At 42.8% G+C, this 27,779-nt stretch overlaps 1 pseudogene; it reads left to right on the top strand.

Annotated features, from left to right (window-relative positions):
• The window catches only part of LOC133544966 (metabotropic glycine receptor-like), a 190,900-nt pseudogene that overhangs the window by 87,028 nt on the left and 76,093 nt on the right, over positions 1–27,779 (top strand).

Raw genomic sequence — 27,779 nt, forward strand, 5'->3', positions numbered from 1 at the left:
TGTGAGGACCTCGTCTCAGGACATTAAACTTGACTAAATAGAGAATTTTCAATCTTAACAAAGTTTCCACATGTCGACATGCCGAAAGATCGTTGAAAAGTACTTTTTAATAGTCTTACATTGAAGTGAACAAAACAAAGATCTGATTTTCGACTTCAAAATGAAGGCTTAACAAGACAAAAAAAAGGCTGAATAACAAATTGTGAGGATCTTGTCTCAGGACATTAAACTTGACTAAATAAGAGAATTCTCAATCTTAATAAAGTTTCCATATGTCAACATGCCGAAAGATCGTTGAAAAGTACTTTTTAATAGTCTTACATTGAAGTGAACAAAACAAAGATCTGATTTTCGACTTCAAAATGAAGGCTTAACAAGACGAAAAAAGGCTGAACAACATGTGTGAGGATCTCGTCTCAGGACATTAAACTTGACTAAATAGAGAAGTCAAAATGTTAAAGTTTCCATATGTCAACATGTCGAAAGATCGTTGAAAGGTACTATTCAAAGAAATATATTCTTGCATTCAATTGAACAAAACAAAGATCTCATTTGCGACTTTTTCTTACTTCAAAATAAAGGCTAAACACGTTACAAAAAATGCTGAACAACAATGTGTGAGGAACTCGTCTAAGGACATTAAACTTGACTAAATAGAGAAGTTTCAATCTTAACAAAGTTTCCACATGTCGACATGCCGAAAGATCATAGAAAGGTACTTTTTAATAGTCTTACATTGAAGTGAACAAAACAAAGATCTGATTTTCGACTTCAAAATGAAGGCTTAACAAGACGAAAAAAAGGCTGAATAACAATTTGTGAGGATCTTGTCTCAGGACATTAAACTTGACTAAATAGAGAAGTCAAAATGTTAAAGTTTCCATATGTCAACATGCCTAAAGATCATTGAAAGGTCCTTTTAATAGTCTTACATTAAAGTGAACAAAACAAAAATCTTATTTGCGACTTTTTCTTACTTCAAAATAAAGGTTAAACAGGACCAAAAAAAAGGCTAAACAACAATTTGTGAGGATCTTGTCTCAGGACATTAAACTTGACTAAATAGAGAAGTCTCAATCTTAACAAACATCCCATATGTCAACATGTCGAAAAACTGTCTTAAGGTCCTTTTAAAATGAATATAGTCTTACATTAAAGTGAACAAAACAAATATTTAAATTGCGAATTTTTTCACTTCAAAATAAAGGCTTAAACGAGACAGAAAACAGCAAAACAACAAATTGTGAGGATTTGTATCAGGACATTAAACTTGACTAAATAGAGAAGTTTCAATCTTAACAAAGTTTCCATATGTCAACATGTCAAAAGATCGTTGAAAAGTACTTTTAATAATCTTACATTAAAGTGAACAAAACAAAGATCTCATTTGCATCTTTTTTCACTTCAAAATAAAAGCTTAAGAAGACGATAAAAGGCTGAACAACAATGTGTGAGGAACTCGTCTCAGGACATTAAACTTGACTAAATAGAGAATTTTCAATCTTAACAAAGTTTCCACATGTCGACATGCCGAAAGATCGTTGAAAAGTACTTTTTAATAGTCTTACATGGAAGTGAACAAAACAAAGATCTGATTTTCGACTTCAAAATGAAGGCTTAACAAGACGAAAAAAAGGCTGAATAACAATTTGTGAGGATCTTGTCTCAGGACATTAAACTTGACTAAATAGAGAAGTCAAACATCTTAACAAAGTTTCCATATGTCAACATGCCAAAATATTGTCGAAAGTAACTGCAAAGAAAATAAAAAAATCGGGCTATAAAGTGGGCAACTTTCACATTAATGGCGCTAGCGTGACATAAGACAAGAAATGATATAATTCTTACAAGTCAGAGGTAGTTTGTGGCCAAGGCCTGGTGTATAAATGTAGCTACCATCCTCCCCGCAGCAAAGCCCTGCACTATTCATGAACGTTCATGGCAAATTTATTGCCGCTTTAATTTTAGTGCTGCCACGTGCATCCAAACTGATGCGGGTGAGTCAGCTCCAGATGGCGTGTGGGCTGGTGGAGGTAAAACCAGGCTGCGATTATGCAGACGCTACAATATCGGCAAACAACCCCCTTAATTCTTCATTTAGATATTAATTAGTGTCCCGGTTACTCGGCAAAGCTGCGTGATTTCCCCTGACGTCCGGCGTGTTTAGAACCGGGCTCGCTGCAGGAGAGGATCTCGCACCGTAACTTGACTTTATTAAGTTCATTAACTCAACAGCGAGGGGGAGGAAAAAGAGCCAAATCATACACTTGAGCACAGATTAAGAAAATTGTTTTGATGGGTGGGGGGGGAAAAAAAAAAAGGGTTGTGTGGATAGAGTCCTCCGTGTTTTTTAAGCGCTGTACTGCGATGAATAATACATTAATGGAGAAGGCATGTTTCATATTCATATTTCACATCAAGCGTTAAGAAAGACCCTGCTTAGTCATTTCGAAAAGGAATTATCGTGATTGTTGTATCGGATTTTACAAACCCCGTTTCCATATGACTTGGAAACTAGTGTTAGATGTAAATATAAACGGAGTACAATGATTTGCAAATCATTTTCAACCCAAATTCAGTTGAATATGCTTCAAAGACAACACATTTTTGTTGTTGCAAATAATCATTCACTTTGGTATTTGAGGCCAGCAGGACGTGACAAAGGAGTTGGGAAAGGTGGCAAAAAATACTGAAAAAGTTGAGGAGTACTCATCACACACTTATTTGGAACATCCCGCAGGTCCATCCATCCATCCATCATCTTCCGCTTATCCGAGGTCGGGTCGCGGGGGCAGCAGCCTAAGCAGGGAAGCCCAGACTTCCCTATCTCCAGCCACTTCGTCTAGCTCTTCCCGGGGGATCCCGAGGCGTTCCCAGGCCAGCCGGGAGACATAGTCTTCCCAACGTGTCCTGGGTCTTCCCCGTGGCCTCCTACCGGTTGGACGTGCCCTAAACACCTCCCTAGGGAGGCGTTCGGGTGGCATCCTGACCAGATGCCCGAACCACCTCATCTGGCTCCTCTCGATGTGGAGGAGCAGCGGCTTTACTTTGAGTTCCTCCCGGATGGCAGAGCTTCTCACCCTATCTCTAAGGGAGAGACCTGGAAACTCATTTGGGCCGCTTGTACCCGTGATCTTATCCTTTCGGTCATGACCCAAAGCTCATGACCATAGGTGAGGATGGGAACGTAGATCGACCGGTAAATTGAGAGCTTTGCCTTCCGGCTCAGCTCCTTCTTCACCACAACGGATCGATACAACGTCCGCATTACTGAAGACGCCGCACCGATCCGCCTGTCGATCTCACGATCCACTCTTCCCTCACTCGTGAACAAGACTCCTAGGTACTTGAACTCCTCCACTTGGGGCAGGGTCTCCTCCCCAACCCGGAGATGGCACTCCACCCTTTTCCGGGCGAGAACCATGGACTCGGACTTGGAGGTGCTGATTCTCATTCCGGTCGCTTCACACTCGGCTGCGAACCGATCCAGTGAGAGCTGAAGATCCCGGTCAGATGAAGCCATCAGGACTACATCATCTGCAAAAAGCAGAGACCTAATCCTGCGGTCACCAAACCGGAACCCCTCAACGCCTTGACTGCGCCTAGAAATTCTGTCCATAAAAGTTATGAACAGAATCGGTGACAAAGGACAGCCTTGGCGGAGTCCAACCCTCACTGGAAATGTGTTCGACTTACAATGCGGACCAAGGTCTGGCACTGATCATACAGGGAGTGGACCGCCACAATAAGACAGTCCGATACCCCATACTCTCTGAGCACTCCCCACAGGACTTCCCGAGGGACACGGTCCAATGCCTTCTCCAAGTCCACAAAGCACATGTAGACTGGTTGGGCAAACTCCCATGCACCCTCAAGAACCCTGCCCAGAGTATAGAGCTGGTCCACAGTTCCACGACCTGGACGAAAACCACCACTGTTCCTCCTGAATCCGAGGTTCGACTATCCGGCGAAGCCTCCTCTCCAGTACACCTGAATAAACCTTACCAGGAAGGCTGAGGAGTGTGATCCCACAGGTGTGCAGGCTAATTGGGAACAGGTGGGTGCCATGATTGGGTATAAAAACAGCTTCCCCCCAAAAAATGCTCAGTCTTTCACAAGAAAGGATGGGGCGAGGTACACCCCTTTGTCCACAACTGCGTGAGCAAATAGTCAAACAGTTTAAGAACAACCTTTCTCAAAGTGCAATTGCAAGAAATGTAGGGATTTCAACATCTACGCTCCATAATATCATCAAAAGGTTCAGAGAATCTGGAGAAGTCACTCCATGTATGTAAGCGGAATGGCCGGAAACCAACATTGAATGACCGTGACCTTCGATCCCTCAAAAACCGACATCAATCTCTAAAGGATATCACCACATGGGCTCAGGAACACTTCAGAAAACCACTGTCACTAAATACAGTTGGTCGCTACATCTGTAAGTGCAAGTTAAAGCTCTACAAAACCATTTATCAACAACATCCAGAAACGCCGCCGGCTTCTCTGGTCTCGAGATCATCTAAGATGGACTGATGCAAAGTGGAAAAGTGTTCTGTGGTCTGACGAGTCCACATTTCAAATTGTTTTTCGAAATATTCGACATCTTGTCATCCGGACCAAAGGGGAAGCGAACTATACAGACTGTTATTGACGCAAAGTTCAAAAGCCAGCCTCTGTGATGGTATGGGGGTGCATTAGTGCCCAAGGCATGAGTAACTTACACATCTGTGAAGGCACCATTAATGCTGAAAGGTACGTACAGGTTTTGGAACAACATATGCTGCCATCTAAGTGCCGTCTTTTTCATGGACGCCCCTGCTTATTTCAGCAAGACAATCAATCAATCAATCAATGTTTACTTATATAGCCCTAAATCACTAGTGTCTCAAAGGGCTGCACAAACCACCACGACATCCTCGGTAGGCCCACATAAGGGCAAGGAAAACTCACACCCAGTGGGACGTCGGTGACAATGATGACTATGAAAACCTTGGAGAGGAGGAAAGCAATGGATGTCGAGCGGGTCTAACATGATACTGTGAAAGTTCAATCCACAATGGATCCAACACAGTCGCGAGAGTCCAGTCCAAAGCGGATCCAACACAGCAGCGAGAGTCCCGTTCACAGCGGAGCCAGCAGGAAACCATCCCAAGCGGAGGCGGATCAGCATCGCAGGGATGTCTCCAGCCGATACACAGGCAAGCAGTACATGGCCACCGGATCGGACCGGACTCCCTCCACAAAGGAGAGTGGGACATAGAAGAAAAAGAAAAGAAACGGCAGATCAACTGGTCTAAAAAGGGAGTCTATTTAAAGGCTAGAGTATACAAATGAGTTTTAAGGTGAGACTTAAATGCTTCTACTGAGGTGGCATCTCGAACTGTTACCGGGAGGGCATTCCAGAGTACTGGAGCCCGAACGGAAAACGCTCTATAGCCCGCAGACTTTTTTTGGGCTTTGGGAATCACTAACAAGCCGGAGTCCTTTGAACGCAGATTTCTTGCCGGGACATATGGTACAATACAATCGGCAAGATAGGATGGAATGCCAAGCCACATTCAGCACGTGTTACAAAGGAGTGCGGGTACTTTCCTGGTCCGTCTGAAAATGTGTGGCGCATTATGAAGCGTAAAATACGACAACGGAGACCCCGGACTGTTGAAGGACTGAAGCTCTACATAAAACAAGAATGGGAAAGAATTCCACTTTCAAAGTTTCAACAATTAGTTTCCTCAGTTCCCAAACGTTTATTGAGTGTTGTTAAAAGAAAAGGTGATGTAACACAGTGGTGAACATGCCCTTTCCCAACTACTTTGGCACGTGTTGCAGCCATGAAATTCTAAGTTAATTATATTTTGCACAAAAATAAATAAAGCTTATGAGTTTGAACATCAAATATGTTGTCTTCGTAGCATATTCAACTGAATATGGGTTGAAAATGATTAGCAAATCATTGTATTCTGTTTATATTTACATCTAACACCATTTCCCAACTCGTATGGAAACGGGGTTTTGTATTAAAATGAATATAAAACACTAAATGCATTGGCGAAAAAGTGACGGTTGTGTCTTTGCCTCAATCTTCGCGACATCGTTGAACTCAAATCATGATCATGTGACGCCCCTAGTGGTCGATTAACTTCTGGGATGTTGTTCTTCTCTTCCCTTTCTCATGTTCGTCTCTTGCCAGTCTACAACCTTTTGTTCAAACAAGTGCTGCTGGTACAAGTCTCAAAAAAAAAAAAAAAAAAAAAAGGCCAAAGGAAAAAAAGAATGTGATTGCTTCCCTCTGAGGTCTCACATAATCATCCCGTGTGTGACTTCAAGCGGCAAATTGTTTGAAAATTGGTTCTTTTGATTGTTTTGTTAACCGTACCTTTATCCTCCAAAGCAGGGGTCGGCAACCCGCGGCTCTTTGATCACTCTGATGTGGCTCAGCTGCAACTCTGTTGTGCTACGGTGCGGATGTTTTCCCGAAACGTGTTTGTCATTCTTGTTTGGTGTGGGTTCACAGTCTGCATGTAGAACGCGGCCTCTGATACCGCACGTATGTGACTGCAAGGCATACTTGGTCAACAGCCATACAGGTTACACTGAGGGTTGTTATATAAACAACTTTAGCACTCTTACTAATACACGCCACACTGTGAGCCCACACCAAACAAGAATGACAAACGTTTGGGGAGAACATCCGCACTGTAACACAACAAATTAAATCTTTGCTTTGTTCGCTTTAATGTAAGATTATTAAAAGTACTTTTCAACGATCTTTTGACATGTTGACATATGGAAACTTTGTTAAGATTGAAAGTTCTCTATTTAGTCAAGTTTAATGTCCTGATACATATCCTCACAAATTGTTGTTTTGCCGTTTTCTGTCTTGTTTAGCCTTTATTTTGAAGTGAAAAAATTTGCAAATTAAATATTTGTTTTGTTCACTTTAATGTAAGACTATAGTCCTTTTAAAAGGACCTTAAGACAGTTTTTCGACATGTTGACACATGGAAAGTTTGTTAAGATTGAGACTTCTCTATTTAGTCAAGTTTAATGTCCTTGGACAAGACCCTCACAAATTGTTGTTTAGCCTTTTTTTGTCTTGTTTAACCTTTATTTTGAAGTAAGAAAAAGTCGCAAATGAGATCTTTGTTTTGTTCACTTTAATGTAAGACTATTAAAAGGACCTTTCAATGATCTTTCGACATGTTAACATATGGAAACTTTAACATTTTGACTTCTCTATTTAGTCAAGTTTAATGTCCTGAGACAAGACCCCCGCAAATTTTTCGGAAGGATTCCGGACTTCAGTGCCTCTCCCCAAAATCTCCCAGTGGTTAACATCCTCCGATTTTCCCACGGTCAACATTATTGAGGGCGTGCCGTGATGGCAATGCCTTTAACGTCCAGTAAAACATGTCGTTGCGCCCGCTTTACACCATGCTATCTGCGTACCGACCGGTCCCATGTAGAACGCGGCCTCTGATACCGCACGTATGTGACTGCAAGGCACACTTGGTCAACAGCCATACAGGTTACACTGAGGGGTTGTTATATAAACAACTTTAGCACTCTTACTAATACACGCCACACTGTGAGCCCACACCAAACAAGAATGACAAACATTTGGGGAGAACATCCGCACTGTAACACAACAAATTAAATCTTTGCTTTGTTCGCTTTAATGTAAGATTATTAAAAGTACTTTTCAACGATCTTTTGACATGTTGACATATGGAAACTCAGCATCGCAGAGATGTCCCCAGCCGATACACAGGCAAGCAGTACATGGCCACCGGATCGGACCGGACCCCCTCCACAAGGGAGAGTGGGACATAGAAGAAAAAGAAAAGAAACGGCAGATCAACTGGTCTAAAAAGGGAGTCTATTTAAAGGCTAGAGTATACAAATGAGTTTTAAGGTGAGACTTAAATGCTTCTACTGAGGTGGCATCTCGAACTGTTACCGGGAGGGCATTCCAGAGTGCTGATCCGCCTCCGCTTGGGATGGTTTCCTGCTGGCTCCGCTGTGAACGGGACTCTCGCTGCTGTGTTGGATCCGCTTTGGACTGGACTCTCGTGACTGTGTTGGATCCATTGTGGATTGAACTTTCACAGTATCATGTTAGACCCGCTCGACATCCATTGCTTTCCTCCTCTCCAAGGTTCTCATAGTCATTATTGTCACCGATGTCCCACTGGGTGTGAGTTTTCCTTGCCCTTATGTGGGCCTACCGAGGCTGTCGTGGTGGTTTGTGCAGCCCTTTGAGACACTAGTGATTTAGGGCTATATAAGTAAACATTGATTGATTGATTGATTAAGATTGAAAGTTCTCTATTTAGTCAAGTTTAATGTCCTGATACAAATCCTCACAAATTGTTGTTTTGCCGTTTTCTGTCTTGTTTAGCCTTTATTTTGAAGTGAAAAAATTTGCAAATTTAATATTTGTTTTGTTCACTTTAATGTAAGACTATAGTCCTTTTAAAAGGACCTTAAGACAGTTTTTCGACATGTTGACATATGGAAAGTTTGTTAAGATTGAGACTTCTCTATTTAGTCAAGTTTAATGTCCTTGGACAAGACCCTCACAAATTGTTGTTTAGCCTTTTTTTGTCTTGTTTAACCTTTATTTTGAAGTAAGAAAAAATCGCAAATGAGATCTTTGTTCACTTTAATGTAAGACTATTAAAAGGACCTTTCAATGATTTTTCGACATGTTAACATATGGAAACTTTCACATTTTGACTCCTCTATTTAGTCAAGTTTAATGTCCTGAGACAAGACCCCCGCAAATTTTTCGGAAGGATTCCGGACTTCAGTGCCTCTCCCCAAAATCTCCCAGTGGTTAACATCCTCCGATTTTCACACGGTCAACATTATTGAGGGCGTGCCGTGATGGCAATGCCTTTAACGTCCAGTAAAACATGTCGTTGCGCCCGCTTTACACCATGCTATCTGTGTACCGAACGGTCCCATGTAGAATGCGGCCTCTGATACCGCACGTATGTGACTGCAAGGCACACTTGGTCAACAGCCATACAGGTTACACTGAGGGTTGTTGTATAAACAACTTTAGCACTCTTACTAATATACGCCACACCAAAAAAGAATGACGAACATTTGGGGGGAACATCTGCACTGTAACACAACATAAACACAACAGAACAAATACCCAGAATCCCATGCATCCCTAACTCTTCCGGGCTACATTATACACCACCGCTACCACCAAACCCCTCCCACCTCAACCAACGCACGGAGGGGGGGGGATTGAGGGTAGAGGGGGTGTATAATGTAGCCCGGAAGAGTTAGGGATGCAAGGGGTTCTGAGTATTTGTTCTGTTGTGTTACGGTGCGGATGTTCTCCCAAAATGTGTTTGTCATTCTTGTTTGGTGTGGGTTCACAGTGTGCATGTAGAACGCGGCCTCTGATACCGCACGTATGTGACTGCAAGGCATACTTGGTCCACAGCCATACAGGTTACACTGAGGGGTTGTCATATAAACAACATTGGCACTCTTACTAATATACGCCACACTGTGAACCCACAGCAAACAAGAATGACAAACATTTGGGGAGAACATCCACACAATGAAGCCCGGAAGAGTTATGGATGCATGGGATTCTGGGTATTTGTTCTGTTGTGTTTATGTTGTGTTTATGTTCTCCCCAAATGTTTGTCATTCTTGTTTGCTGTGGGTTCACAGTGTGGCGTATATTAGTAAGAGTGCCAATGTTGTTTATATGACAACACAGTGTGCATGTAGAACGCGGCCTCTGATACCGCACGTATGTGACTGCAAGGCATACTTGGTCCACAGCCATACAGGTTACACTGAGGGGTTGTCATATAAACAACATCGGCACTCTTACTAATATACGCCACACTGTGAACCCACAGCAAACAAGAATGACAAACATTTGGGGAGAACATAAACACAACATAAACACAACAGAACAAATACCCAGAATCCCATGCATCCCTAACTCTTCCGGGCTTCATTATACACCACCGCTTTTGGTAGAGGGGGTGTATTCTGTAAACCGTAAGGATGATCTAAAACTTTAGAAACCTTGTCTGTTTTTTGGGTTATGTTATGCAGTGTGAACTTGGGAACATTGGGCCTTCCATGAATGGTGACGTAAATTTAATCCATTAGCACCAACGTGTCCCAAACCAATAAATATTCCCAGCTGAACATAAACTAAGGGTTCCAGAAGCCAGTAAACACGCTAGCGGGTCTACCTGGTTGATCCTGCCAGTAGCATATGCTTGTCTCAAAGATTAAGCCATGCAAGTGCAAGTGCAAACGAGTTTGACAGCTCCGAAGAGTTAGGGATCCAAGGGGTTCTGGGTATTTGTTCTGGTGTGTTACAGTGCGGATGTTCTCCCGAAATTTGTTTTTCATTCTTGTTTGGTGTGGGTTCACAGTGTGGCGCATATTAGCAAGAGTGTTAAAGTTGTTTAAACGGGCACCCTCAGTGTGACCTGTATGGCTGTTGACCAAGTATGCCTTGCAGTCTATAGAAGTTACATACAACATGTGACTGGGCTGGCTAGCAATTTGTTCAGAATATAAAGGGCGATAAAGGCAGTGCCATCTCAGCACGCCCTTATTTTTGTAATATGGGTGAAAATCAGCAGACATTCGAGAGAATAATAACTCTGAAATTCGGGGTTTATCTCCCGGAAAAATTGGGAGGTTTGATGCTGTCAAGCAGTATTCATATAAAACTTGCGGGCCGCACCAACATTAAATTTTCATATTAAAGGGGAACATTATCACAATTTCAAAAGGGTTAAAAACAATAAAAACCAGTTCCCAGTGGCTTGATGTATTTTTTAAAGTTTTTTTCAACATTTTACCGGTCCCGGAATATCCCTAAATAAAGCTTGAAAGTGCCTTATTTTCGCTATCTTCGAAACCACTATCCATTTCCCTGTGACGTCATACAGGGCTGCCAATGTAAACAACATGGCGGTTACCACAGCAAGATATAGCGACATTAGCTCGGATTCAGACTCGGATTTCAGCGGCTCAAGCAATTCAAAAAATTACGCATGTATTGAAACAGGCAGATAGCGAAAATGAAATTGAAGCTATTGAGAGAATAGCTATTGACGCTATTCGTTCCAAAAAATAGTCGAAAAAACGGAAAATAACAGAAGTGGCCCATAGCATGGCTGCCTTATTAGCATCGCCGGTAAAATGTGCGGACCAAACGGTCAGGACTTTCGCATCTTGTGACACTGGAGCAACATAAATCCGTCGATTGGTAAGTGTTTGTTTCGCATTAAATGTGGGTATCTAGTTTCAAATGTACATACAGCTAGCGTAAATAGCATGTGAGCATCGATTAGCGTAGCATGTTAGCATCGATTAGCTGGCAGTCATGCCGCGACCAAATATGTCTGATTAGCACATAAGTCAACAACATCAACAAAACTCACCTTTGTGATTTTGTTGACTTAATGGTTGCAAATGCATCTGCAGGTTATCCATACATCTCTGTGCCATGTCTGCCTTAGCATCGCCGGTAAAATGTGCGGACCAAACGATCAGGACTTTCGCGTCTTGTGACACTGGAGCAACATAAATCCGTCGATTGGTAAGTGTTTGTTTCGCATTAAATGTGGGTATCTAGTTTCAAATGTACATACAGCTAGCGTAAATAGCATGTGAGCATCGATTAGCATAGCATGTTAGCATCGATTAGCTGGCAGTCATGCCGTGACCAAATATGTCTGATTAGCACATAAGTCAACAACATCAACAAAACTCACCTTTGTGATTTCGTTGACTTAATGGTTGCAAATGCATCTGCAGGTTATCCATACATCTCTGTGCCATGTCTGTCTTAGCATCGCCGGTAAAATGTGCGGACCAAACGATCAGGACTTTCGCATCTTGTGACACTGGAGCAACTTAAATCCGTCGATTGGTGTTTGTTTCGCATTAAATGTGGGTATCTAGTTTCAAATGTACATACAGCTAGCGTAAATAGCATGCGAGCATCGATTAGCGTAGCATGTTAGCATCGATTAGCTGGCAGTTATGCCGTGACCAAATATGTCTGATTAGCACATAAGTCAACAACATCAACAAAACTCACCTTTGTGATTTCGTTGACTTAATGGTTGCAAATGCATCTGCAGGTTATCCATACATCTCTGTGCCATGTCTGTCTTAGCATCGCCGGTAAAATGTGCGGACCAAACGATCAGGACTTTCGCATCTTGTGACACTGGAGCAACTTAAATCCGTCGATTGGTGTTTGTTTCGCATTAAACGTGGGTATCTAGTTTCAAATGTACATACAGCTAGCGTAAATAGCATGTGAGCATCGATTAGCGTAGCATGTTAGCATCGATTAGCTGGCAGTCATGCCGTGACCAAATATGTCTGATTAGCACATAAGTCAACAACATCAACAAAACTCACCTTTGTGATTTCGTTGACTTAATGGTTGCAAATGCATCTGCAGGTTATCCATACATCTCTGTGCCATGTCTGTCTTAGCATCGCCGGTCAAATGTGAAGACACTCTGGTACATTCAATGGGGGTCTGGCGGCAGATTTCTTGCCAGTGGTGCAACTTGAATCCCTCCCTGTTAGTGTTGTTACACCCTCCGACAACACACCCACGAGGCATGATGTCTCCAAGGTTCCAAAAAATAGTCGAAAAAAGGGAAAATAACAGAGCTGAGAAAATGAATATGGCGGCTGTGTTACCTCGGTCGCGAAAAGACCGATAAACAGAAAGGCGTTTAATTTGCCAAAATTCACCCATTTAGAGTTCGGAAATCGGTTAAAAAAATACATGGTCTTTTTCCCGCACCATCAAGGTATATATTGACGCTTGCATAGGTTTGGTGATAATGTTCCCCTTTAAGGTGCGCACAGCGTGTGTGAGACCCCTGGTTTATGCATAGCACAAAGCTGTTTCATTTTGAATTTCAAAAGAGTTTTGGGGCTCCCATTGTTTCCTTTATTTTGTGAAATGGCTCTTTGAGTGGAAAAGGCTGCCGACCATTGCTCTAAAGGTTTCGTCTCCCTCTTTCTCTCGCAGTGCACGCCCATCGCCGGCCACGGATTCGTGTTGGACAAGTACAGGTGCCAGTGCAGAAGAGGGTTTTACCATCCCAGTCGTGTGGCGCTCAACGGCTTTAAAAGTAGGCGACGCAACTCCGTGTCAGCGGTGTATTCTTGTTTCGTTTTCTTGTTCTGACTTTGAAAGGGTATCCTGGGATTTGTGTGCAGGATTCCGTCAATTGTTTTTGCTGTAGTGTACAGTGCCAGAGTCCCAGTTACGTAAACACTGAAGGTTGGAGGAAGGGTTCGGACCTACACTAGCTCCATTGCGTTATTTCAGAGGACAAAAACAAGCATTCCTTATTCTGTAATTGTGGACAATCAGTAGAATTATATCCTAATCTGTTTAACCACAACTTTTTCATCTCAAATACTGTGCTTTTCAGACTATAAGGCGCACTTAAAATCCTTTCATTTTCTCAAAAATTAAAGGCCTACTGAAAGCCACTACTAGCGACCACGCAGTCTGATAGTTTATATATCAATGATGAAATATTAACATTGCAAAACATGCCAATACGGCCTTTTTAGTTGACTAAATTGCAATTTTAAATTTCGCACGGAGGTATCATGCTAAAACGTTGCGGTATTTTGTTCCAGCACCGTTCCCAGCTATAAGTCGTCTGTTTTCATCGCATAATTCCACATTATTATGGACTTAAGTGTTGCTGAATATTTTGCAAATTTGTTCAATGAATAATGGAGACGTCAAAGAAGAAAGCTGTAGGTGGGAAGCGGTGTATTGCGGCCGCCTTTAGCAACACAAACGGAGCCGGTGTTTCCTTGTTTACATTCCCGAAAGATGACGGTGAAGCTTTACTACAACATGGTTCCCTACCACATGTCAACCGGCAGGTTTCGGTGAGAAAATGGTGGCAATAAGTCGGCTCTTACCGTAGACATGAGCGGAGAGCTTGCGTCGTTCCTCCTGTCAAAGACGCAGCTGCGGACTCTCATGCCTCTTCCCACCGGCAACTGGATGCTTCCACCGTGGAGGAAAGAAAAAAAAATAATAATCTCAGCCCGTCCCCAACGGCTGCCTTCGCCTCGTCAAGAGACACTGGCGGTCAATACACCCATGGCCTCACCCCTCCGACTTTCAGGTTGTACAGGTACGACCATATAATCTCACTAAAACAATAGTAACACAATAAGCAGATAAGGGATTTTCCAGAATTATCCTAGTAAATTTGTCCAATAACATCTGAATCGCTCTGCCGTTGTTTTTTTTCTAGTCCTTCACTCTCACTTTCCTCATCCACAAATCTTTCATCCTCGCTCAAATTAATGGGGAAATCGTCGCTTTCTCGATCCGAATCGCTCTAGCTGCTGGTGGCCGTGATTGTAAACAATGTTCATATGTGAGGAGCTCCACAACCCGTGATGTCACGCGCACATCGTCTGCTACTTCCCGTACAGGCAAGGCTTCTTTATTAGCCACCAAAAGTTGCAAACTTTATCCTCGATGTTCTCTACTAAATCCTTTCAGCAAAAATATGGCAATATGGCGAAATGATCAAGTATGACACATAGAATGGACCTGCTGTCCCTGTTTAAATAAGAACATCTCATTACAATAATAAAGGCCTCACTTTTTCTCCTCCAAACATATTGCTGGGTATTGTGGCCAAACAGTGAATTATATTTATATAGCGCTTTTTCTCTAGTGACTCAAAGCGCTTTACATAGTGAAACCCAATATCTAAGTTACATTTAAACCAGTGTGGGTGGCACTGGGAGCAGGTGGGTAAAGTGTCTTGCCCAAGGACACAACGGCAGGGACTAGGGTGGCGGAAGCGGGGATCGAACCAGCAACCCTCAAGTTGCTGGCACGGCCGCTCTACCAACCGAGCTACACCGCCTGACATCACATGGACAAAGATAAGACTTCCGTGGTCAGGTGAAACCAAAATGGAGCTGTTTGGCCACAATATGTTTTGGAGAAAAGGTGAGGCCTTTAATCCCAGGAACATCATACCTACCGTCAAGCATGGTGGTGGTAGTATTATGCTCTGCGCCTGTTTTGCTGCCAATGGAACCGGTGCTTTACAGAGAATGAAAAAGGAAGATTTTTTCAACCTAAATTCATCTTGGGCACAGTTGGGTGTTCGAACAAGACAATGACCCCAAACACACGTCAAACGTGGTAAAGGTATGGCTAAATCAGGTGAGAATTAAGGTATTAGAATGGCCTCCCCAAAGTCCTGACTTTAAACGTGTGGACAATGCTGAAGAAACAAACCAACAAATTTAGCTGAACTGCACCATTTTGGTCAAAAAATCAACCAGATCTTAACTACACTATAATGCGAAAGTATTTGGCCGCCCATCCAAATGATCGGAACCAGGTGTCCTAATGACTTGGCCCGGCCACAGGTGTATACAATCAAGCAATTAGGCAAGAATGGGCCGCTTTCAGTGATTTCCAGCGTGGCACTGTCATAGGATGCCACCTGTGCAACAAACCCAGTCCTGAAATTTCCTCGCTCCTAAATATTCCAAAGTCAACTGTCGGCTTTATTATAAGAAAATGGAAGAGTTTTGGGAACAACAGCAACTCAGCCACGATGTGGTAGGCCGTGTAAACTGACAGAGAGGGCTCAGTGGATGCTGAAGCGCATAATGCAAAGACTTTCTGCACAGTCAGAGCTTCAAACGTCATGAGACCTTCCAATTAGCCCACGCACAGCACGCAGAGAGCTTCATGGAATGGGTTTCCATGGCCGAGCAGCTGCATCTAAGCCATGCAATACCAAGTTAGGGTTAGGGTTTGGAATAATGAATCACGTTTTTCCATCTGGCAATCTGATGGATGAGTCTGGGTTTGGTGGTTGCCAGGAGAACGCTACAACATGTCAACCGGCAGGTTTCGGTGAGGAAAATGGTGGTAATAAGTCGGCTCTTACCGTAGACATGAGCGGAGAGCTTGCGTCATTCCTCCTGTACCTGTCAAAGACGCAGCTGCGGACTCTCATGCCTCCTCCATTGTGCCGAGTGTGAAATTTGGTGGAGGAGGAATTACGGTGGGGGCTTGTTTTTCAGGAGTTGGGTTCGGCCCCTTAGTTCCAGTGAAAGGAACTTTAAGGAGCCTTTATTCTTTGGCTTTTAACACTACGTGAGTTGTGTGGTCCTTTGTGTTTTTTTCTTCTATTTATTGTTTTGCTTGGTTTTACCCTTTAAAATTGTATTTATTCATGTATATTTTTTAATTAGTTTTATTTTTATTCAGTCATTGGTAGAGCAAAGGATATTTTAATATTGTTTTTGATAACAGCACTTTGGAAACGTTTATGTTGTTTACACAAATACCGACGTCCCACTGGGTGTGAGTTTTCCTCGCCCTTATGTGGGCCTACCGAGGATGTCGTAGTGGTTTGTGCAGCCCTTTGAGACACTAGTGATTTAGGGCTATATAAGTAAACATTGATTGATTGATTGAAATAAAGTAGGATTGGATTGGATTGAAATGCTCCAGCATACCAAAGCATTTTGGACTCCCCTGTGGAGGGGGTCCGGTCCGATCCGGTGGCCATGTACTGCTTGGGACATCTCTGCGCTGCTGATCCGCCTCCGCTTGGGATGGTTTCCTGCTGGCTCCGCTGTGAACGGGACTCTCGCTGCTGTGTTGGATCCGCTTTGGACTGGACTCTCGCGACTGTGTTGGATCCATTGTGGATTGAACTTTCACAGTATCATGTTAGACCCGCTCGACATCCATTGCTTTCCTCCTCTCCAAGGTTCTCATAGTCATCATTGTCACCGACGTCCCACTGGGTCACTATTGTCACCGATGTCCCACTGGGTGTGAGTTTTCCTTGCCCTTATGTGGGCCTACCGAGGATGTCGTGGTGGTTTGTGCAGCCCTTTGAGACACTAGTGATTTAGGGCTATATAAGTAAACATTGATTGATTGATTGATTGAATTCCATGCCCCCAACCTAGTGGGAACAGTTTGGAGCGGGCCCGTTACACTTCCAACATGACATAAGCAAGGTCCCTAAAGACGTGGATGAAGAACTTGACTGGCCTGCACAGAGTCCTGACCTGAACCGGATGGAACAGCTTTCGGGATGAATTAGAACGCAGACTGACAGCCAGGCTTTCGGTGTGTGACCTCGCTTTTGGGAGAATGGTGGAAAATTCCTATAAACACACTCGGTGACCTTGTGGACAGCCCTTCCCGGAAGAGTTGAAGCTATAATAGCTGCAAAAGGTGGACCGACATCGTATTGATCCCTATAGGTTAGGAATGGGATGGCACTTTGAGTTCATATGTGAGTCAAGGCATACTTGTTTCTGGTTGTGGTCTGAACAGTTACGTGGTGTCTCATGACCTGGCTTGATTCTAATGACCGCACTGCAGTGTCCTCAGGCAGGAAGCTTGGCTCTGATGATTAGCGAAATAATCAAGCAGCTGCAGGGGGTTCTCATCCCTGACTCCGGCAACACTGTGCCCCCCCCCCCCCCCCCCCCGGGGCCATGATTTGCTAAGCCGGAGCTTTATTGTAATTCAGCACGTTGAGGCGGAGAGGCCCGCGGGGCTCAATGTGTGAGGAAATCACCGTGGTTCAGGGGAGCTGCTGACCCTGATAGCCTCCTTTGGAAAAGTGTCTGCGGCATCCTTTGTGCACACCTGAAGATCAGACGGATCAGAAGACGACTGTTCCCTAGCAACAGGTCGTGAGGATGCACATCACAGCGATGGAAAGACTCTGGTATTATTAAAAAAAAACTACTTTATCAGACTTGGCGAGTGTCCAAAACGTCGGCTGTTGCCCAGGCAACCGGACATCTTATGTCATAAGGTGTATACTGTATACCAGGGGTCACCAACACCAGGTCGCCCGTAAGGACCAGATGAGTCGCCCCCTAAAAATAGCTCAAATAGCAGCACTTACCAGTGAGCTCATTTATTTTTTAAATTGTATTTATTTACTAGCAAGCTGGTCTGGCTTTGCTTGACATTTTTAATTCTAAGAGAGACAAAACTCAAATAGAATTTGAAAATCCAAGAAAATATTTGAAAGACTTGGTCTTCACTTGTTTAAATAAATTCATTTATTTTTTCACTTTGCTTCTTATAACTTTCAAAAAGACAATTTTAGAGAAAAAAAACAAGCTTAAAAATGATTTTAGGATTTTCAAACAAATATACCTTTTTACCTTTTAAATTCTGTCCTCTTCTTTCCTGACAATTTAAATCAATGTTCAAGTAATTTTTTTATTTTAAAGAATAATAAAAACATTTAAATTTTATTCTTCATTTTAGCTTCTGTTTTTTCGACGAAAAATATTTGTGAAATATTTCTTCAAAATTCCCCCAAAAATATTCTGGCAAATCTGGAAAATCTGTAGAATTGAATTTAAATCTTATTTCCAAGTTTTTTACATTTCTTTTAAAATTTTTGTTCTGGAAAATCTTGAAGAAATAATGATTTGTCTTTGTTAGAAATATAGCTTTGTGCAGAATGGATTTTAACCTATTTAAAACATGTCATCAAAATTCTAAAATGAATCTTAATCAGGAAAAATGACTAATGATGTTTCATAATTTTTTTTTAAATTTTTTTTTAAAGATTCGAATTAGCTAGTTTTTCTCTTCATTTTTTTCCGTTGAATTTGGAATTTTAAAAGTCGAAATTGAAGATAAACTACGTTTTAAAATTTAATTTTAATTTTTTTGTGTTGTCTCCTCTTTTAAACATTCTATTAAGTGTTTTTTTCATAATTTATTCTCTACAAAAAAACATTTCGTAAAAGGAAAAAAAATGTACGATGGAATGACAGACAGAAATACCCATTTTTTATACATACATATATACATATATATATATATGTATATATATATATATATATATATATAGAGAGAGAGAGAGATGTATTTATTAAAGTTAAATTGAACAAATTGGCTATTATTGGCTATTTCTGGCAATTTATTTAAATGTGTATCAAACTGGTAGCCCTTGGCATTAATCAGTACCCAAGAAGTAGTTCTTGGTTTCAAAAACGTTGGTGACCCCTGGCACTTGGAGGTTAACCCTTTTACTACTGTTACCCCAGGTGGCAAAAGCCTAGTACCTGGCTTCCCCTTAGCCGGGGACGCATACTTGCCAACATTGAGACCTCCGATTTCGGGAGGTGGGGGGTAGGGTGCGTGGTTAAGAGGGGAGGAGTATATTTACAGCTACAACTCACCAAGACAAGTATTTCATGTATATATATATATATATATATATATATATATATATATATATATACATATATAAATAAAATAAATACTTGAATTTCAGTTTTCATTTATTTACACATATACACACACATAACCCTCATCTACTCATTGTTGAGTTAAGGGTTGAATTGTCCATCCTTCTTCTATTCTCTATCACTATTTTTCTAACCATATGCACGTACAGTAGGTGGCAGTATTGTCCTGTTTAAGAGTGTCACAACATTGCTGTTTACGGCAGACGAACTGCTTTGTGAATTGTGAATTATGTGAATTATATTTATATAGCGCTTTTCTCAAGTGACTCAAAGCGCTTTACATAGTGACACCCAATATCTAAGTTACATTTAAACCAGTGTGGGTGGCACTGGGAGCAGGTGGGTAAAGTGTCTTGCCCAAGGACACAACAGCAGTAACTAGGATGGCACAAGCGGGAATCGAACCTGCAACTCTCAAGTTGCTGGCACGGCCACTCTACCAACCGAGCTATGCCGCCCCGCTTTACGGTAGACGAAAACGTGACTGCTGTTGTTGTGTGTTGTTACCGTGCTGGGAGGACGTTAAAGGCCTACTGAAAGCCACTACTGCCGACCACGCAGTCTGATAGTTTATATATCAATGATGAAATATTAACATTGCAACACATGCCTATACGGCCTTTTTAGTTTACTAAATTGCAATTTTAAATTTCCCGGGAGTTTCTTGTCGAAAACATCGCGGAATGACGACGGGTACGCGTGACGTCACGGACTGTTAGGAAATATTAGCGCTGCGCACACACACACAGCTAAAAGTCGTCTGCTTTAACCGCATAATTCCACAGTATTTTGGACATCTGTGTTGCTGAATCTTTTGCAATTTGTTCAATTAATAATGGAGAAGTCAAAGTAGAAAAATGGAGATGGGAAGCTTTAGCCTTTAGTCACACAAACACACGGTGATTCCTTGTTTAAAATTCCCGGAGGTGAAGCTTTCCTATGGATCAGAGCGGTTAAGCGAACATGGATCCCGACCAAATGTCAACCAACAGTTTTCGGTGAGAAAATTGTGGTAAAAAGTCGCCACTTACCGGAGATCAGCTGAGCTTGTGCCGTCCATACAGCTGCCGTCGACTCCCCTGAGACACTGGCGTCAACACACCCGTGGACACACACTTCCGACTATCAGGTACTGTTAAACTCACTAAAACACTAACAACACAATAGAAAGATAAGGGATTTCCAAGAATTATCCTAGTAAATGTGTCTAAAAACATCTGAATCCGTCCCAATGCAATCGCGTTTTTTTTTTTTAAACTTTATTTTTTTTCTTTTTTTTTTCTAGTCCGTCGCTATCAATATCCTCAAACACGAATCTTTCATCCTCGCTCAAATTAATGGGGAAATTGTCGTTTTCTCGGTCCGAATAGCACTTTTTGTTGGAGGCTCCCATTAAAAACAATGTGAGGATGTGGGGAGCCCTCAACGGCTGACGTCATCGTCCGCGACTTCCGGTACAGGCAAGGCTTTTCTACTAGCGACTAAAAGTTGCAAACGGTCAATACACCCGTGGCCTCACCCCTCCGACTTTCAGGTTGTACAGGTACGACCATATAATCTCACTAAAACAATAGTAACACAATAAGCAGATAAGGGATTTTCCAGAATTATCCTAGTAAATTTGTCCAATAACATCTGAATCGCTCTGCCATTGTTTTTTTTCTAGTCCTTCACTCTCACTTTCCTCATCCACAAATCTTTCTTCCTCGCTCAAATTAATGGAGAAATCGTCGCTTTCTCGGTCCGAATCGCTCTAGCTGCTGGTGGCCATGATTGTAAACAATGTTCAGATGTGAGGAGCTCCACAACCCGTGACGTCACGCGCACATCGTCTGCTACTTCCCGTACAGGCAAGGCTTCTTTATTAGCGACCAAAAGTTGCAAACTTCATCCTCGATGTTCTCTACTAAATCCTTTCAGCAAAAATATGGCAATATCACGAAATGATGAAGTATGACACATAGAATGGACCTGCTATCCTCGTTTAAATAAGAACATCTCGGTTTAGCTCGGTTGGTAGAGTGGCCGTGCCAGCAACGTGAGGGTTGCAGGTTCGATTCCCGCTTCCGCCAACCTAGTCACTGCCGCTGTGTCCTTGGGCAAGACACTTTACCCACCTGCTCCCAGTGCCACCCACACTGGTTTGAATGTAACTTAGATATTGGGTTTCACTATGTAAAGCGCTTTGAGTCACTTGAGAAAAAGCGCTATATAAATATAATTCACTTCACACTTCATTTCAGTAGGCCTTTAAAGAAACTGCCTAACAATAAACCCACAAAAGAAACCAAGATCATTCTACAGTTATAACGTCATTGGGCAGATACGCTGTTTATATCGTGGGAAAGCGGACGTGAAAACAGGCTGTCCTCACTCAGGTCCGCGTGGAGCTGAGGGGGCGTGGCCCGCCTGAATTTCGGGAGAAAATTTGTCCCGGGAGGTTTTCGGGAGATTCGCTGAAGTTCGGGAGTTTCCCGGAGGGCTGGCAAATATGCTTTAACAGCCGAGCAAGCGGAAGACGGTAGATTTTAAGAACTCCCACGACGGCTGCGATGGCGGAAGAAGGCTGCAGCAGAAAAGGGTCCCTAGTCGTCTCAATCAATCAATCAATCAATCAATGTTTATTTATATAGCCCCAAATCACAAATGTCTCAAAGGACTGCACAAATCATTACGACTACAACATCCTCGGAAGAACCCACAAAAGGGCAAGAAAAACTCACACCCAGTGGGCAGGGAGAATTCACATCCAGTGGGACGCCAGTGACAATGCTGACTATGAGAAACCTTGGAGAGGACCTCAGATGTGGGCAACCCCCCCCCTCTAGGGGACCGAAAGCAATGGATGTGGAGCGGGTCTAACATGATACTGTGAAAGTTCAATCCATAGTGGCTCCAAGACAGCAGTGAGAGTCCCGTCCACAGGAAACCATCTCAAGCGGATCAGCAGCGTAGAGATGTCCCCAACCGATACAGGCGAGCGGTCCATCCTGGGTCCCGACGAGCGGTCCATCCTGGGTCTCGACTCTGGACAGTCAGTACTTCATCCATGGTCATCGGACCGGACCCCCTCCACAAGGGAGGGGGGGACATAGGAGAAAGAAAAGAAACGGCAGATCAACTGGTCTAAAAAGGAGGTCTATTTAAAGGCTAGAGTATACAAATGAGTTTTAAGGTGAGACTTAAATGCTTCTACTGAGGTGGCATCTCCAACTGTTACCGGGAGGGCATTCCAGAGTACTGGAGCCCGAACGGAAAACGCTCTATAGCCCGCAGACTTTTTTTGGGCTCTAGGAATCACTAATAAGCCGGAGTCTTTTGAACGCAGATTTCTTGCCGGGACATATGGTACAATACAATCGGCAAGATAAGATGGAGCTAGACCGTGTAGTATTTTATACGTAAGTAGTAAAACCTTAAAGTCACATCTTAAGTGCACAGGAAGCCAGTGCAGGTGAGCCAGTATAGGCGTAATGTGATCAAACTTTCTTGTTCTTGTCAAAAGTCTTGGACTCCATGCCACCGGACCCTGACCCGATTCTGTCAAGGATCGTGTGCACCAGTCTCCCCACGTTGAACTAAGTCACGCACAAGCATCCTCCATAAAGGGATACACCCCGACCAGGAGGACTTTCATACTCGTTGGGAGTGACCGCTGATGTGCTATTTCGCCACCTTTGAGATGTTTTGTGGCAATCCAGAAAGTGGGGACGTTTTAAAATATACATTGCAAATACAATCTTTAAATTTCAGTTCCTTCATAAAAACTCCCAAATAACATAGGATCCCCAAAACCAGGAGCCCAAAAGCATGTGCAACAAGTAAAATTGATTGAACTCAATCAATCGATCGATGTTTACTTATATAGCCCTAAATCACAAGTGTCTCAAAGGGCTGCACAAGCCACAACCACATCCTCGGCAAGGAAAAACTCAACCCATTGGGATGACAATGAGAAACCTTGGAGAGGACCGCAGATGTGGGGGACCCACCACGCATAGGGCGACCGGTGCAATGGGCGTCAAGTGGATCTAGCATAATATGGTGAAAGTCCAGTCCATAGTGGATCTAACATAATAGTTTGAGTCCAGTCCATAGTGGATCTAACATAATAGTGAGAGTCCAGTCTATAGTGGATCTAACATAATAGTGAGAGTCCAGTCCATAGTGGATCTAACATAATAGTGAGAGTCCAGTCCATAGTGGAACTAACATAATAGTTTGAGTCCAGTCCATAGTGGATCTAACATAATAGTGAGAGTCCAGTCCATAGTGGATCTAACATAATAGTGAGAGTCCAGTCCATAGTGGATCTAACATAATAGTGAGAGTCCAGTCCATAGTGGATCTAACATAATAGTGAGAGTTCAGTCCATAGTGGATCTAACATAATAGTGAGAGTCCAGTCCATGGTGGATCTAACATAATAGTGAGAGTCCAGTCCATAGTGGATCCAACATAATAGTGAGAGTTCAGTCCATAGTGGATCTAACATAATAGTGAGAGTCCAGTCCATGGTGGATCTAACATAATAGTGAGAGTCCAGTCCATAGTGGATCTAACTAATAGTGAGAGTCCAGTCCATAGTGGATCTAACATAATAGTTTGAGTCCAGTCCATAGTGGATCTAACATAATAGTGAGAGTCCAGTCCATAGTGGATCCAACATAATAGTGAGAGTCCAGTCCATAGTGGATCTAACATAATAGTGAGAGTCCAGTCCATAGTGGATCTAACATAATAGTGAGAGTCCAGTCCATAGTGGATCTAACATAATAGTGAGAGTCCAGTCCATAGTGGATCTAACATAATAGTGAGAGTCCAGTCCATAGTGGATCTAACATAATAGTTTGAGTCCAGTCCATAGTGGATCTAACATAATAGTGAGAGTCCAGTCCATAGTGGATCTAACATAATAGTGAGAGTCCAGTCCATAGTGGATCTAACATAATAGTGAGAGTCCAGTCCATAGTGGATCTAACATAATAGTGAGAGTCCAGTCCATAGTGGATCTAACATAATAGTGAGAGTCCAGTCCATAGTGGATCTAACAAAATAGTGAGAGTCCAGTCCATAGTGGATCTAACATAATACTGTGAGTCCAGTCCATAGTGGATCTAACATAATAGTGAGAGTCCAGTCCATAGTGGATCTAACATAATAGTGAGAGTCCAGTCCATAGTGGATCTAACATAATAGTTTGAGTCCAGTCCATAGTGGATCTAACATAATAGGGAGAGTTCAGTCCATAGTGGATCTAACATAATAGTGAGAGTCCAGTCCATAGTGGATCTAACATAATAGTGAGAGTCCAGTCCATAGTGGATCTAACATAATAGTGAGAGTCCAGTCCATAGTGGATCTAACATAATAGTGAGAGTCCAGTCCATAGTGGATCTAACATAATAGTGAGAGTCCAGTCCATAGTGGATCTAACAAAATAGTGAGAGTCCAGTCCATAGTGGATCTAACATAATACTGTGAGTCCAGTCCATAGTGGATCTAACATAATAGTGAGAGTCCAGTCCATAGTGGATCTAACATAATAGTGAGAGTCCAGTCCATAGTGGATCTAACATAATAGTTTGAGTCCAGTCCATAGTGGATCTAACATAATAGTGAGAGTCCAGTCCATAGTGGATCTAACATAATAATGAGAGTCCAGTCCATAGTGGATCTAACATAATAGTGAGAGTCCAGTCCATAGTGGATCTAACATAATAGTGAGAGTCCAGTCCATAGTGGATCTAACATGATAGTGTGAGAGTCCAGTCCATAGTGGATCTAACATAATAGTGAGAGTCCAGTCCATAGTGGATCTAACATAATAGTGAGAGTCCAGTCCACGGTGGGGACAGCAGGGGACCACCCCGAGCGGAGACAGGTCAGCACTTCATCCGTGGCCACCGGACCTGTGCCCACGAGGGAGAGGGGGTCAGAGTTGATCTACCAAGACTGCATGCGCAATTCAAGACAAGTGCAAAAGTTGTGCGGTTTGCTGTATTTAGGGGCGGCCATTATGTCGATCGCGAGCTATAAAGTGTGTTAGTTGATTGATATATATATATATATATATACTGTATATATAGACATACATATAAATATATGTGTATATATACATCCATATATACATACATATACATATCAGGGTTTCTCACACATTCATTTATTTGTGGCAGCCCGCCGCGAAAGAATTACGGCCGCCACAAATAAAACATAAAAGCAATAGGACTCTGTCTGTGAATGGAGCTTGTAGTTACATATTATATAAATATGTATATAAAGTGTTGTAATTATATTCCAACTCCGCGTTCTTCTTGGTCATCGCCGCCGCCGCTGCCCAAACCCCCCCCCCCCACAAATAGATGCCTGACCTGTGGGAAACACTGCATATACATATATAACACACATGTATATGTATATATATATATATACAAATATATACATCCATCCATCCATTTTCTACCGCTTATTCCCTTTGGAGTCGCGGGGGGCGCCGGTGCTTATCGCAGCTACAATCGGGCGGAAGGCGGGGCACACCCTGGACAAGTCGCCACCTCATCGCAGGGCCAACACAGATAGACAGACAACATTCACACACTAGGGACCATTTAGTGTTGCCAATCAACCTATCCCCAGGTGCATGTCTTTGGAAGTGGGAGGAAGCCAGAGTACCCGGAGGGAACCCAGGCAGTCACGGGGAGAACATGCAAACTCCACACAGAAAGATCCCGAGCCTGGGATTGAACCCAGGACTACTCAGGACCTTCGTATTGTGAGGCAGACGGACTAACCCCTCTTCCATCGTGCTTCCCTACATATACATATATATATATATATATATATATACATATATATATATATATATATATATATACATATATACAAGAAAGTAAGCAACCTCATCATAGCCGCCGATAAAACCACAAACTTCTACAGAATGGACATACCAGAACATAACTCTTTACTGGACAAAAGCATCACCAAATCATACAAAAAAGCGCAACCCAACACTTTACAGATAGTCCATCCTGGAAAACAAGCGGATCGCAACCGAACTGGACATTGAGGACAGGGTGGACGCCACAGCCAACAAAGAAGCCTTCATCACATTGAAGGACCACAAACCCAACTTCTCAAATAACCCAACATGCCGACTAATAAACCCAACTAAATCTGAAATAGGAAAAATCAGCAAAATAATCCTGGACAGAATCAACGCAAAAATCAAGGACAAAACACCACTCAACCAATGGAGAAATACAGCAGCAGTAATCAAATGGTTCAACAACATCCAAGACAAACAACAACACAACTTTATCTCCTTCGACATCGAAGAATTTTACCCTTCCATCACGCAAGACCTACTGACCCAAGCACTAAACTTCGCCTCGGACTACGACTCAATCACAGGCAACGAAAGAAACATCATCATCCACCCAAAGAACTCCATACTCATCCACAACAGTACACCATGGCAAAAAAAGAACAATTCAACATTTGACGTTACTACGGGGAGTTTTGACGGAGCAGAAACGTGTGAACTCGTTGGGAGTTTCCTCCTCTCCCAGCTTGCTAGCCTCAACCTGAACCTTGGTATTTACCGTGATGGCGGACTGGCAGTGTGCCGCGCCTCGCCAAGGAGCAGCGAGAACACCAAGAAGCGCATATGCCAAATCTTCAAAGAAAACGGCCTACGGATCACGATTGAAGCCAACAAGCAAACCGTCAACTTCCTCGACGTCACTTTCAACCTGAGAAATAACAGCTACCAACCATTCACCAAACCCAACACAACACTCCAATACGTGCACCATGACAGCAACCACCCACCCACCACCACCAAAAGAATACCTACCGGAATTAATAAAAGGCTATCGATGCTGTCATCTAGCAAAGCTGAATTGGACCAAGCAACCCCCCCGTACCAGAAAGCACTTGATGAAAGCGGATACAACTTCACCCTCACCTATGAACCCACTCCAGGAAACCAACCAAAAAAGAGCAGAAAACGAAACAACATCATCTGGTACAACCCCCCATTCAGCAAAGACGTCTCAACCAACATCGGCCACAAGTTCCTCACTCTGATCGACAAACACTTCCCCAAAGGCAACACCCTAAGAAAAATATTCAACAAGAACAACATCAAATTGAGCTACAGCTGTATGAACAACATACAACAAATCATTTCAAACCACAACAAAGCAATTGCAAAAGGACTGCCTACCCCCAGACTAAACGACTCTGAAACCAATAAGGAATGTAACTGTCGCAAGAAACCTGATTGCCCTCTCAACGGAGGGTGCTTACAGACATCAGTCGTTTACCAAGCAAAGGTAACACGCAAGGACATTAACACATCCGACACATACGTAGGATTAACCGAAGGAGCGTTCAAAACAAGATGGAATAATCACAACGCC

This window comes from Nerophis ophidion, linkage group LG28 (genome assembly GCF_033978795.1).
Source record: "Nerophis ophidion isolate RoL-2023_Sa linkage group LG28, RoL_Noph_v1.0, whole genome shotgun sequence".
In the NCBI taxonomy this organism is placed as follows: domain Eukaryota; kingdom Metazoa; phylum Chordata; class Actinopteri; order Syngnathiformes; family Syngnathidae; genus Nerophis; species Nerophis ophidion.